Consider the following 14,053-nt stretch of genomic DNA (forward strand, 5'->3'; position numbering starts at 1 on the left):
ACAAAAGCCTCGTGTGATACATTTTCTAAGGGAGCGGTTTGCTTAGCTTAATGACTACAAGATGGTTGACTTTTGAGATTGTACCAAAGGCACTACTAATCCCCTATATATTAATCAGGAAGCATAAGAACGTATTACAAAGTGTTTTCGTAATCACGTGGGATGATTCTTAAAATCTTTACAAAAAATAAGTTGGTCCAATCCATATAAATATGTATTATATTTTTTATTAAACTAACTATACAATTGATTAGTATTATCTAATATGATTAACATATATATGACAATTAATGATTATGAATAATACATATATGATAAAAAAATTGTATCCTCTCTCTTTTTGTTTAATTTTACATTATTAAAAGAAATTAAACAATCACATTAAGCATATAATAAAAAAACTTCGATTTTTTCTTAAATGTGATATTTTTTTAAATGACTATTTTTTTTGGAAACTTTTTTTTTAAATGACTATAAATTACTAAAAATGGTAAAAGTCTCACGTTGAAAATTGTGTGATCAATTGTTTAATATTTTTTTGTTCAAGCAAAATACAAATGATCATAAATCGTATTGAATATGAAGCCTCATAAATAGATATTCATATTATATATATATTTATATCATTTAAATTAAATTATATACTGTATAAAATATATAAATATGTTAATTTCAAAATTTGCAGTGAAAAGTTATTGAAATCTTAATATTTTAATTTTGAAATTTGTATAGAAAAATCTCACATTAAAATTTTTGTGATTAACGGTTTAAATTTTTGTTACATCAAATATAAAAATGTTAATAAAATCATATGAGTAGGAAGTGTCAATAATAGATATTTATATTAAAATATACTATATATATATATATATATATATATATATATATATGTATCTATGTTAATATAACTAAAGTTTAATTATATACCATATAAAGTAGAAAAAAATATTGTTTTAATTTATCTAACAAAAACATGATTGTAAATTAACAAAAGGTATTGGTTTTAATTTATGTGCTTACTCTAATGTATATATTTCCCTATACTTTTAGGTATACAAATTATTTTTAAAATATGTGGTTTCTAATATGTTTTTTGATCTTGACAATCCCAGAAATACACTTTTTCAAATCCAAGTGATTCTTAATATTGGAAGTACTATATATATATTATTTCATTCAGATTAATAGTCTTGATTTTTGTTCTTAATTTTTTTAATGAAATATCATGACAAAATTTCAATCGCCTCCTTTTGAGTTTTTTCGAAGAATGAGAGATTTGATCATTCGTCTAATATTTGTTTCGTCCTAATACGTTATCTAGCTATTATAATTGTAAGAATGAGAGATTTGAACTATTTATTATAATTTTTCTGGTTTATCATTTAATAAATCAAACATTTCTTAGTTTATACATAGTTTACATATACTAGAATTGTAAATTATTATATATATATTTATCGGTATACTCTTAAATAACTAAATCGCAAATCGTAGGTTAATAAAATAACTAATTTGTTTTGTTGTTTTAGAATTAGATGATTTTTAGATCGAATTGGAGAATATATACTAGACATACATTTGTATTTTGAGTCTGCACTTATATTCTATAACAACTTGATATATTAGATTTAAACACTAACTTGTGGAGTAGAGTTTGCCGGTGATTTTTTTCAAAATTTTGATTATTAGATATGTATCTGGAGTGAAACTAAATTTTTACAAAAGTCCATCTTTTTAAATTGACACTTATGTAATTCACCGAATTCATAGAAGAAGTTAAAAAGAAACTAAACTCATATCAATGAAACAAAAACGAGAAGTAAAGCACAATTTTATAGAGGTAGAAAATGAAATAACTTATGGAGAGTCAATACTAAGCAAATCGATAGCAGAAAACCTAATCTCTTTTCGTCATTTTACAATCAGTGTTGCCTACCTTGTTTTGGTGATTTATGTCAGCCGCAAAACTTAATTTCTTTTTGTGCATATGAAGTCTTAAAAATAATTAAAATGAGTTGTAATATGTTAACTCTTCAACAACGATGATACATTTAACAGACCAACATTTGTATTTGTCATTTTTCAATCGATAAAGATTATAGTGTTGCAAAATGTTAAAACCATTAACGAACAAACATTAGTATAAAAACTCACCCCGCACATGCGCGCGGGTTATCATCTAGTTATATTATTATTTTATGGTATATTAACGAAGCAATTGGTAGTCGATAGACTGTGTACATTTGTTATTACTACTATGATACTATAAAGCAATGCATTCTTTGTATTAAGATGGTGTAAATTAATTTCGTGATGGGAAAGTCAGTTTGAAAGATTAACTAGTTTATGGTGGCATTGGTTGTGTCTTAGATTGTTGAGGGTTTATACATATGTTGAAACAGGAAATCAGATTCAGTTAACAAACAGAAAATGATATAGAGATTAATGAAACGTGAGTATAATGACTGCCGGAGCAATAGAGTGAAAATACAGAAAACAGATTGTTGACTAGTCATGAACATGTCGTCGATTTGAGAGTAAGTACAATTATGGTGCATGATATCCTTTTCTCTCAGTAATTACTCCTTATTTATGAGGGTTAGATTCTGCATGTCTTAAGATAGAATCGTTGGCATAGGTGATCATTCATGTAGGCTCATGTTGATTTCAAGAGTTATTAAGGTGATCAACTGTTTATTAATCACGAGTTGTCAGAACACCCCAGTCGAGCTTATAAGAAAAGCGATTTTTTTTATGGGCTGAAACGACACAGGAATGGGTCTTTTATTTTTTTTCGGGTCACGCCAATTCAGAAGTTGATGAGTTAACCTTCAATAATATATATAAGATTGTTTTTTGTTGGCACTTAAGATTTGTAGAGCTCCACATATCTTTCTAAAATGAGATCAAACTTATCCATAGTATGTCAACTTCAACATGAATTATGATTATAAAAAATCTTGATGTAGTCTTACCATAGTAGGTTAATGCCACTACATCAAAGCAATCCATTCTTTGTATTATGATGGTGTAAATTACTTTCGTGATGGGAAAGTCAGTTTAAAACGATACAAATCGGATATATAAACTAGTTTATATCATGTTGTGTCTTAGATTGTTGAGGTTTATATGTTGAAAGAGGAAATCGGATTCAGTCAACAAACAGTAAACGGTAGAAAGAGTAATGAAACGTAGTACAATAACAGCCGGAGCAATAGAGTGAAAATACAAAAAATGGACTGTCGACCAGTCCATGAACATGTCGTCGATTTGAGAGTACAATTATGGCGCATGATATCATTTCTCTCTATAATTACTCCTTATTTATGAGGGGTAGATTTTGCATATCTTAAGATATAGTTTCCAGCACTTCATGGAATTGTGTCTGATATATTAGCTCTATCTGTTTCTTTTGATGTAATTTCATTGTGCTGGATTCCAAGGATGGGAAACAGCCATGCCGATAGGCTTGCTAAACAATATATCATTTCTATTGTAGGTGAACCGCGCCTTTACAGTTTTTAATGAAAGTTTAAATTCCAAAAAAAGCTTGATGTAGTCTTACTATAGTAGGTCAATGCTTCTCGACATAAGTTTCTATATATATATATATATATATATAATAACATAACCGGATAACAAAATTAAAAAAATTGAAACAAAATTGTGTGAATGAAAAGAAAAGACAATTGGCTTGATGATCTCATAAGATGAATGAAGTGTCTCTCATGCGTGAAACGATTATCGTATTATTTCAATCATCTCTACTACTGTTCAATATTACGTACCGTATCGCTTGCTTTAAGTGTAAAGATTTGAGTTGTAAATGTAAGAGCACCTTTAGTGGAGTATCTCACTAAATCTCTCTTACATTAAATAATTAAAAAGTAATATAGAAGAGGAGAGAGGTAGAAAAATGCGTAGAGACGTCTCTTGGGGAGGGGACGATCGTCCACTTATGAGGTACTCTCTCTTTAGTTGTTCTTTTTTCATTGGCTAATGCTTTTTTTTGTTTTAAAATTTAATGAAAAAATATTATATATCAATATAAAATAAGTAAGAGACGATTCTATGTATTTTGATCGCTAATGATTCTCTCACTTCCTTGGCTTTAAATAAAAATTAAAAAGGAAGAAAAAGTAAATATATTGCTACAACGATATCTTTTTCCACACAGCTTGAAAAAATAATGATTTAAAAGTTTGTTTTCTACAGTTTTTGTAGTTTTATAAATTAAGTTAAATTTGATTGATAATAGGTGGAGTAAAAGTATAAAATGAAAAAAAAAAGGATAATTTGCAAAATACCCTATTTAGGATTTGAAATTTGATAATTGCATTTTCTATTTTAACTTTTGAAAAATACACTTCCTTAATTATGAATTGACCTTTTTACCCAAGATATAATTCGAAATTAATATATAAATTCGAAACTAATAAAATAATATCATTAAAATTAGATAAATATGTGTGTTGAGATAAATATGTTATTTTACCATTTAAATTTTACAATAACAAAGATAAACATGTGAATTATGACTTGTTTTGACTTTATCATGATGTTTATACAGATTTTCCTTTATTTTATTTTCTTCAACTTACATAAACAAGTCACGTTGTTAAAAAAGAAAAGCAAGTCACGTTTGTCTCTACAAAATTTTCATCTTCTCTACTGGAGCCAAGTAAGTTCTAGCTAATATGATGTATTCGGATATGTGTTTTTTTTTTTGAATATGAAAAAGAATTGCACTGATTATTATTCATCGGTTTGTTCTTCTTTTTTCACGTGTCATGAAAATCCAATAAATCTATTTGGGCCAATTATTTGATTCGTGTATCTTACAAATTTTTTAATTTATGTTGTCTATATAGAGATGGAGTACAAGATTCAAAAAGGAAGTAATGGAAAAAGAAAGGCATGGGAAGAACAAACACATACCAACAGTTTAAAGTCACAGAAAACATATGGTATTGCTTGCATTGAAGTCTTATCGAAAGATTACTTTCATGTGTATATGAAAGAGTTTGAAAAAATTCTGAACAGTGGATTCACAAATAATTTCCTATCTCTAACGATTTTCTTTTAAAATAATTTTTTTAAAAATTGTTTAATAGAAATTGATAACTATTAAGATTGGGCAATTTGGTAAATTTATATATAGATAAGTGTATTTTTCAAAAAGCTTAAACAAAGGTGTATTTTTTAAATTATATTCTTATTGAAGTGCATTTATCCAAATTTTCCCAAAAAAAAAACATAGAGAAAAAGTAAAAGTGAAACTCAGCGAATTTTTTCTTTCTATGAAATTACAGAAACAAATTACTTTACTTTTACTTCTTTTTGATGTAACTTGGCTGAAAACATGTTTCTCTTGATTGGTTAAAAACAGAGTAAGTCATCAAAAAAAAATATACTCTAATTTATTAGCGCTAAACATGTCATCCAGTTACACTCTTAAAAATATTTCTTATATATTATTTGAAAAACATTACAACATTTTAGTTATGTTAGGTGTAATCACTAGAATGATTTTTAGATCTTTAAAAAAATAGTTTGGTTCATCTAAACATATATTATACGTTTCACTAAACTAATCATAAAATTAATTATTATTGTATAAAAAGTATTCTTCCTTCTATTCATTAATAAAGATACTTAATTACCTAATGTAGTTAAAATATATATGACAACTAATGATTTTGAATAATAAAGATTTGATAACAATTTTTTGTATTTTCAATAGTTTTTGTTTAATTTTATCTTATTAAAATATATGAAACAATCGCATTAATCATATAATAAAAATTTAGATTTTCTGTAAAAGTTATATTTTTATTTTTTTTAAATGACTATAAATCACTAAAATTGTTAAAAGTCCCACAATGAAAATTTGGTGATCAGTTTTTTAGTTTTTTGTTATAACAAGATAAAAATGATCATGAACTCATATTAATAGAATAACTCATTTAATAAATATTTATACATGCATAAAGAATTTCCAGTTTAGCTCATAATCTTGGTATAGTATATTTTGTTGATGACAAAAAAAACATAGCATATTGAACCATCAAGTTTTTTGTTTTTGTTTTGTTGGGATACTCAACTTTATAATAGGGAAACAAGATTAAAAAACAAATCTACAAAAACGATATAGTTTAAAGATGGCGTTTTTCATTTTGAAATAAATGGAAGTATATCGGGTAGAGTTTGTTTGCATCTAACTTTAGAAAGAGTTTTGGATTGTTTCTCATTTGTTTCTTTCTCAGCATTTATTTGTAAAGAAAACTTATCAACTAAGAAAATTTACATTACCAATTTTAGCAAAAAACGTTTTCTTGCAGTTACTCCTTGAGATCGTTGGGAGGCGTTTTCAGAAAAGAAAAAATTATACCATAGACGAAATGGTTGAAGTTACTTGGGAGACCGACATGAACCACACAGTGCCAAAAATCTTCCCATAAAAAAAGTTTGTTCGTGCCTTTTCCGACAGCTTTGGCGCAGTCATGTACATGGAGAATGCTCTTGTTTGATCGCGTGAGCAAGTGCATGCATATACATGCGCATGATGTATATGTTCTGCTTATTCAATCTTATCCGTTTGTTCGGTATGATACATTCCCAGGGCCGGCTGAGGCATAGGGGCAAGGGGGGCGTGGACCCAATTTTTTTTTTGCATAATTAGTGTTAAAATGAAATCTGATTTTCAAAAAACAAAAATTAAAAATGGGCCCAAAATTTTTAAGTTATTCATAGAGTATATGTAAATTTTTTTTTTGAAAACCTATTTTATCCAAAGACCCATAATTTACTTAAGCCCGCCCTATACATTCCAAGAAAATAACTTCGATCATTTTTCCAAAATAATGAAAATGACGTCCGATGTGATGGTTTATATTTGATGGTTTAGACCCTTTGGAAAATCGAAAAGGCTCGTTTACTTAAGAAAATCCTTAAATCCAAACAAGCCCAAATTTTAATGTAGGCCGTATTTAAACTTAAGATTCCATAAGTTTCCATTTTGTTTTTAAGAAAAATAGTGCTGATTACCAGAAGTATAGACCACCACCACCAAGTTAATAATATAGACTAAACTAACGTATACATGTATTTAGCTACACAAAATATATGTATGACAATATTCACAGGTTAATGATGTTATATAGTTAACATCACAAGCTTAATTTTATTAATCCAAAAAATGATGCAGACGTCAGAAAATTAACTAAGTTTAATTCTTCCATAAATCAATTAAAATCTGATCCATCCGACTAAAATTTTATTAAAATTTGAGTCATCACAAAAAAAAAGAAAAAATCAGAGAAAGTAGTTACATTACAATCTAGTGGATCGGATTTTAATTGATGAATGGGAAATTAAATGGAGTAAACGTCTCAGACGCCCATGGATTCATGAAATTAAGCTCATGATGTTAATTACGTAACATCATAAAGTTTAGGATGTTGTAATGCATAAGATATACTTCATGTAGCTAAATATAATTTAGTTTAGTCTCCAAGCTAGTCATGTGGTAGTCAATACTTCAAGTACCCATTAATTATTTTACTTGTTTTTATGTCAGATCAAGAAGGATAAATAATTATACGGCGAATTAGATTTCGTAAGACCATCTCCAATGTATTCTCTTATTTTTATCTCTAAAATAGAACAACTCTAAAATAGAAATGTGTTTATCTCCAATGTATTTCTCTATTTTTGTCTCAAAAATGGAATATTCTTAAGATATTCTATTTAAATTTTACAATAAATACTTTTTATTTATGAAAGTTGATAATTATCCCTATTCATTTTTAACTTTTACAAGATTTTCATTAAATTATAACTTTGTTTAAACTAAAGTTTCTTTAAAAAACTATTATGTAAATAAAAAGTATGTCTCTATAATAGATGAATGTTATTTTTGCCTCTATATTGAGAGGAAAAAATAGCAATTTGTATTTTAGAAAAAGAAATAGTGGTGGATTGAAACACTTTTTTCTCTATTATAGTATTTGGAGGTGAAAATAACAATGATTTAGAGATGCTCTGAGTCCATATTTTTTTTTTTGCTAAAAAGTGAAATGGAAATTTTTGAAAGCAAATTTTAAGTTTACGAGAAAATATACATGGACTTGAAAACAACTCAAGAAGATCTTATCATAAATGGAATTAAGATGAAGATGAATGTGGTCCCATTTTATAGTGCGAAATAGTACGGATAATATATAAACAATAAGTAAACTATTATGTAGGGTTGGATGTTCTTAGCTGAACATCATCCACTAACTCTTTTTTTTTTTTTTTTTAGTTTACAAAAAAAAGAGTTAGTGGATGATGTTCAGCTAAGAACATCCAACCCTATTAATCTATATGCATAGTCACAGATGTACAATTTCATCTTCTTTTTCTTTTGCTTCAACATGCAATTTATATATATACGAGATAGGTATTTAGAACGAGGGTGTATATAGTGTTGAAGGCCTAGAGCTATTTGAATAGAATATATAAAAATCCAATCATTCATTACTTGACCGAATCTCGTACTTCTCTTTCTCTATAAGAGGCGCGAAAGATCTATCCCACGCCTTTTTTCAATGAAACAGCTAAGCTATTTATGAAAATTAACTTCGTCTATTCATCATTTTTTTTCCGATATGCGCTAATATATTTTTGCTAGTCGTAATGACCGGTAACTGTCGAGAGATCTCTTATATATTAAAATAGAAACATTATAACTTTTAAATCTTGACACGTGTGTCATCAAATGATTTTCAGAATCTTTAAGAAAAAATAAATTGGTTCATCTAAACATATAATATAATTTTCATTAAACTAATCATAACATTAATTATTAATGTAAAAAATATTCTTCATTCTTTTCTTAAATAAAGGATACGTAAATATCTAATTTGATCAAAATATATATGATAATTAATGATTCTGAACAATAAAGATTTGAAAATAATTTATACATCCTCAATCATTTTTACTTTATTTCATATTATTAAAATAAATTAATCAATCATATTAACCATATAATAAAAATAGATTTTATGTATGTGTTATATTTTTTATTTTTAAAAATGACTATAAAGTAATAAAACTGTTAAAAGTTATTTGAAAATTTTATGATCAATGATTTAATTTTTATATATAAAAAAAGAAATGTTCATAAAATTATATGAGTAGGATTTCTTATTTAATAGATATTTAGATTATATATATATATATATATATATATTTAATATCTTTTAAATTAAACTATATATACTATATAAATATTTAAGTTTCAAAATTTGCATTGAAAAATACTAAGAATTTAATATTTTAGTTTAAAAATTTTCATATAATTTTTAAAAATGATTATAAATTACTAAAAATATTAAAAGTTCCATACTGAAAATCTTGTTATCAATGATTTAGTTTTTGTATAAGAAATACAAATGATCATAAAACCATACGAATATAAAATTTTATTTAATAAATAGTCATATTAAAAATATAATATAGATCGCTGTTAATATCATTTAAATTTAATATCATCTAAAATAGATAAAAATGATTTTTATATTTATTTACCATAAAATGATCGTAAATTAATAACAATGATTGTTTCAATTTATATGTCCGCATCAATTTAATTCTATATGTAATAAATACTAACCTCTCAATTATTTAGTAAATATATATATTGTATAATATGTAAAAGAACGTAAATAAATAATAGTATATAAAAATCTACGTATATTAAACGTTCATTTCGCGCAAGGCGCGGATATCGACCTAGTGTATTAATATTTTGACGTATAGGTTGCACTGAAAGGATCTTGATACAATTGTTCCTATATGTTCATGGCTGGATATGGATACATGGCACTGAAACATTGGTATTGGCTCCAAAGTTTTAAATATTATATGTATAGATTAGGCTTGGGCATTTTACCCGATATCCGGACCCGTACCCAAATCCAACCCAAAAACTCGAACCGAAATCCAAACTGAAGTAGCAAAATACCCGCATGGATATTGAATTAGGAAAGATTGGATATCCGAACCCAAACGGATAATATCCGAACTCAAATGGATACCCGAAATAACCGAACATATGTATACCTAACATCTATTTCTAGTTTACTTCTCATATTTTAGTAAAAATATTAATATTAATACTTCAAAATCAGATAATCTACATATAATTAAAAACAAATTGCATTCAATTTTTTTGGTTTCGTGCATATCAAGTTTGGTTTCGTGCATTAACAAAAGTTGCATTCAAAATTTCAAAACAACAACCAAATTAGTGTCTTTCTATTTTTTAAAAAATTTATCTTCAAACCTATTAATCGTTAAATTTATTAAAATTTTGAAAAATCAGTTAAGTTTAAGGTATATTTTTTAAATACAAGAAACTTGAGCAATGAAAATTTTATTTTTTTCTTCAAAATCTAAATATCCAAACTCGACCCGAAATAACTAAATCCGAACTAAAAATACTCTAACCCGATCCGAAGTGTAAAAATACCCGAACGGATTATGTATCTTTCTGCCAAAATACCCAAAAATCTGAAATACCCAATCCGAACCCGAACGGGTATTAGAACGCCACCCCTATAGATATAAGTCTCCAAATCATTAAAAAAGAAATTTCTTTTATTTTTTAATAAGTGTTTATCACACCTAAAATTTCAGATCCAATCATGCATATGTTTATTGTTCTTAGATATTAAACATGTATGTCTTTTTAAGGTTTACTGTATCGCTTGGAAGCAGCCGATATAACCAGGATTGGCCTTCAAATTTTGAGGACTATAAACAATTTAGCAAGTGTTTATATAAAATTTCTCTTTTATAAATTTAGATGTAAATTTTTTAAAAAAATTTTGGTCTTTGGGGATTATAAGCTAATGTTTCACCAGCTCAGGGTCGCCTAGGTACAACTTGTTGATTAGTGATTCTGATTGTATAATGAATCAATTTGGTCAGATATTGAGGTGAAAAATGGTAGGGCATGACGACATGACGTGGCAAAATGGAGAGTTAAAAAGTTAAATAATGAGAAGACACGTAAAGGTTTGAAGCGAATCTTGAAGTCACCAAGTCACTCCAAACGCATACTTTCAACATTTTTCCCAGACTTTTAGGTACCAACATCCCCGGTTTTCTCGTGGAACTCAATTTCATTAAGATTAATTTATTAAGCAAAAAATTTGTTCAAATAATTATATTCTCTATCGTATTACAAAATATACTAAATGTTAAGTAATTATGTTCGTGGTACAATTAATCGGAAAATTGGTGGTATTTTTTATGATCATTTGCGTATACGCAAACCATCAGCTATATATGCGATATTTTTATATAGTACTGTCACGAATGTCATTATTATCCTAATTATTGAATTAGGTTTGTTTGCTAGTAATAATATGAATGCAGCTTAGTTTTGCCACTTTATCAAATTTCATTAATTTTGTCATCTTTGTGCGTGTTGTATTTTCTCTTTCATTGATGGCCACGAAAGAAGAAAAAAGTAGAGTATTTGCACTCTCTATACAAATGTTTTATCGTATTTAGGCAACTACCCTATTACACCGCGTGCCACTGTTCTCAAAATTTTAATGACACTATGCCCCTTTTGCCAACTATAAACCTACGTTTATAAACCTTGTGGTAAATTGATCTGTCACAGAGAAAAATTAAACCCCACTATTTATTTCTCTCGAAAAAGTATTAATATTCAATTATTTTCTTCCTAAAATACAAACCATAGCTTTTTAAAAATATTCAAAATATTACCAATAAAGTTTATAAAAGGATTCAGTCAAAAAAAAATTATAAAAGGATTGTAAAAAAGTACCACAAATTATCTTTGTTACGATTAAAGTGTTAATTACAGTATAAAAGTTTGTATTAATCTAGTTACAGAAAACTCGAAATATGCGCCAGTTATGATCCTTGTGGTGGCCCGTGGGGAATGCAAGGTGGGATTGACGAGTAACGACGATCTATATCTATCTCAATGTTTTTAATTGTTGTTATTATCAAAATTACGTAGTAATATGAAAATCTGAAGAGGAATTGATCCGGACAAAATACACAATATTATATCAAGAATTCAGAAAAGCGGAATTTACGGTTGCACCACATGCAAATGTCCATTTATCACTAAAGGTTGTATTTTATTAGGATTCTTAGCTGTAAAATATTTCTATAGTTAATCACATTAAAAAAGATGAATCTATAAAACCCTAAATTTTCATCATTAGTAGCCATTAACTGCGAATTTAAAATTCCAGAATTCAAGCTTTTACTGTTATTTGATATCAAATTTCGAACTTAATATTGGTAATTTTGTAATATTTCCAACTTGAAGTTGTTTTAGGGTTATTGAGAGCAAGAGCTGCAATTGGAGCTCCAGATGAACGCAACAATTTAGAAATCAAACGTGGAAAGTGTGTTAATATGCTCGTATATTTTTTTGAATGAATGTTAAATTATATTAAGACAAAAAAAAACTGTTTTCCATCTAATGCTACATATTTGTAAGGCTTTGAATTTTGAAAGAATAACAGAACTAGGTTGAAAAAAATCAAAGAACTAAATAATTCCTTTCCCTACCTCTTCTTTCCTCTTAGTGCTTAGCTTCTTGTTGAGAACCAGAGCCGTAGACTCTCTTAAATGTTCATATTTAATCATGTTTGATAACAAAAAAACTGTTTATAGTGAAAACGAATATAAACAAAATAATTTATTTGGTCTCACAATTCAGTGAACTATATTCCTTTCATTATAAACATTTTTCTTGAGACTATTTATAAAGCTGAGCTTGTTTGAATTATAAAAGGACTCTATAGAATGTGATCCTGAACAAGTAATTAAATCTTTGCGAATTTCTTGAAATACAAACTATGGACCAATAATAGAGAAGAAATATGAGATCTACTGACAACAACAGTAATAAAAGAATCACGAATTTTTTACTAGACAAAAAAAGTTGTCACAATCCGATAAAGTTGTGGGCAGAACGTCACGATTCACGAATCATTTCATTTATTAAACTAACACAGTTTTCCTTTACAGAAAAAATAAGAAATCACAAATGAGATTTTATGTTCTATACATTAAACAATTTAAAAATAAATAGACATGCGCTGAGAACTATAAAAGTGTGTGATGATGAACTGTGTCTGTATTGTTCTCCACTCATGAAAGACTAAACTGTGTTAGTAATGTGATTGATATAGTTTGTGGTATTGCTTGTTGTGTCACTGAGACTTATTGTTTGTTTATCTTTTTAATTTGTTACTTGTATTGGTAAGATTATATAAATTATATTAAGATTGTTGAGAGTACCTTTTGTTTCTGGATATTTTTTCTCCAGTTTAGTTGTGTAAGTTGTGTGTATTAAGTAATAATTTTTTTTTATTATGTTGGTTATATGTTTTTTTTATTTTTAAACTTGTTACTTTTATCGGACATTTAAAACAAATACATGAAGACTTGTATAAATAACTATAAAATGAGTGACAATTAGTATTTGAGCCTTAATGAGTTTTAAACGAATATATGTATTTCTCATAAGAAGACAATAACATTGGTCTGATGACATTGAGCATGTAAGCTATTTTCATAAGACAAGAGGAGTGAGCATGTAGAGATGTTGTTGTCGCCTTTGTGTCTGTTGGGATTGTCTCTTGTATCTCCTGGTGTGGCTGTGTTTTTTTCTCTTTTATTTGATAGGTAATATGTAAACAAAAATCATTGTTAGTTGTATTTATCAGAGTTTGTAACTTACTCTGCTTTTTTGTTTAGGTAATTTCACTGATCTTGGTTGTCGTCTTCGTCTTCTTCGTAAGCATCTGCGAAAGTAAGTTTGTAAATTGTTAAATAGCTGGTCGTGTAGTTTGTATTTGTTTGGCTGGTTCGATGTATATGTCGTTGAGTTTTAGTTGAGTTGATTGGTTTGGTATATTTATTTTTAAGTTTATTTGTAAGATTAGACAAAAAGAGAGGTGATCATTAATGATTCGTCTTTATTTTGGGATTTTAGTTTTTGGTG

Source organism: Brassica napus, chromosome C7 (genome assembly GCF_020379485.1).
Source record: "Brassica napus cultivar Da-Ae chromosome C7, Da-Ae, whole genome shotgun sequence".
Lineage (NCBI taxonomy): Eukaryota > Viridiplantae > Streptophyta > Magnoliopsida > Brassicales > Brassicaceae > Brassica > Brassica napus.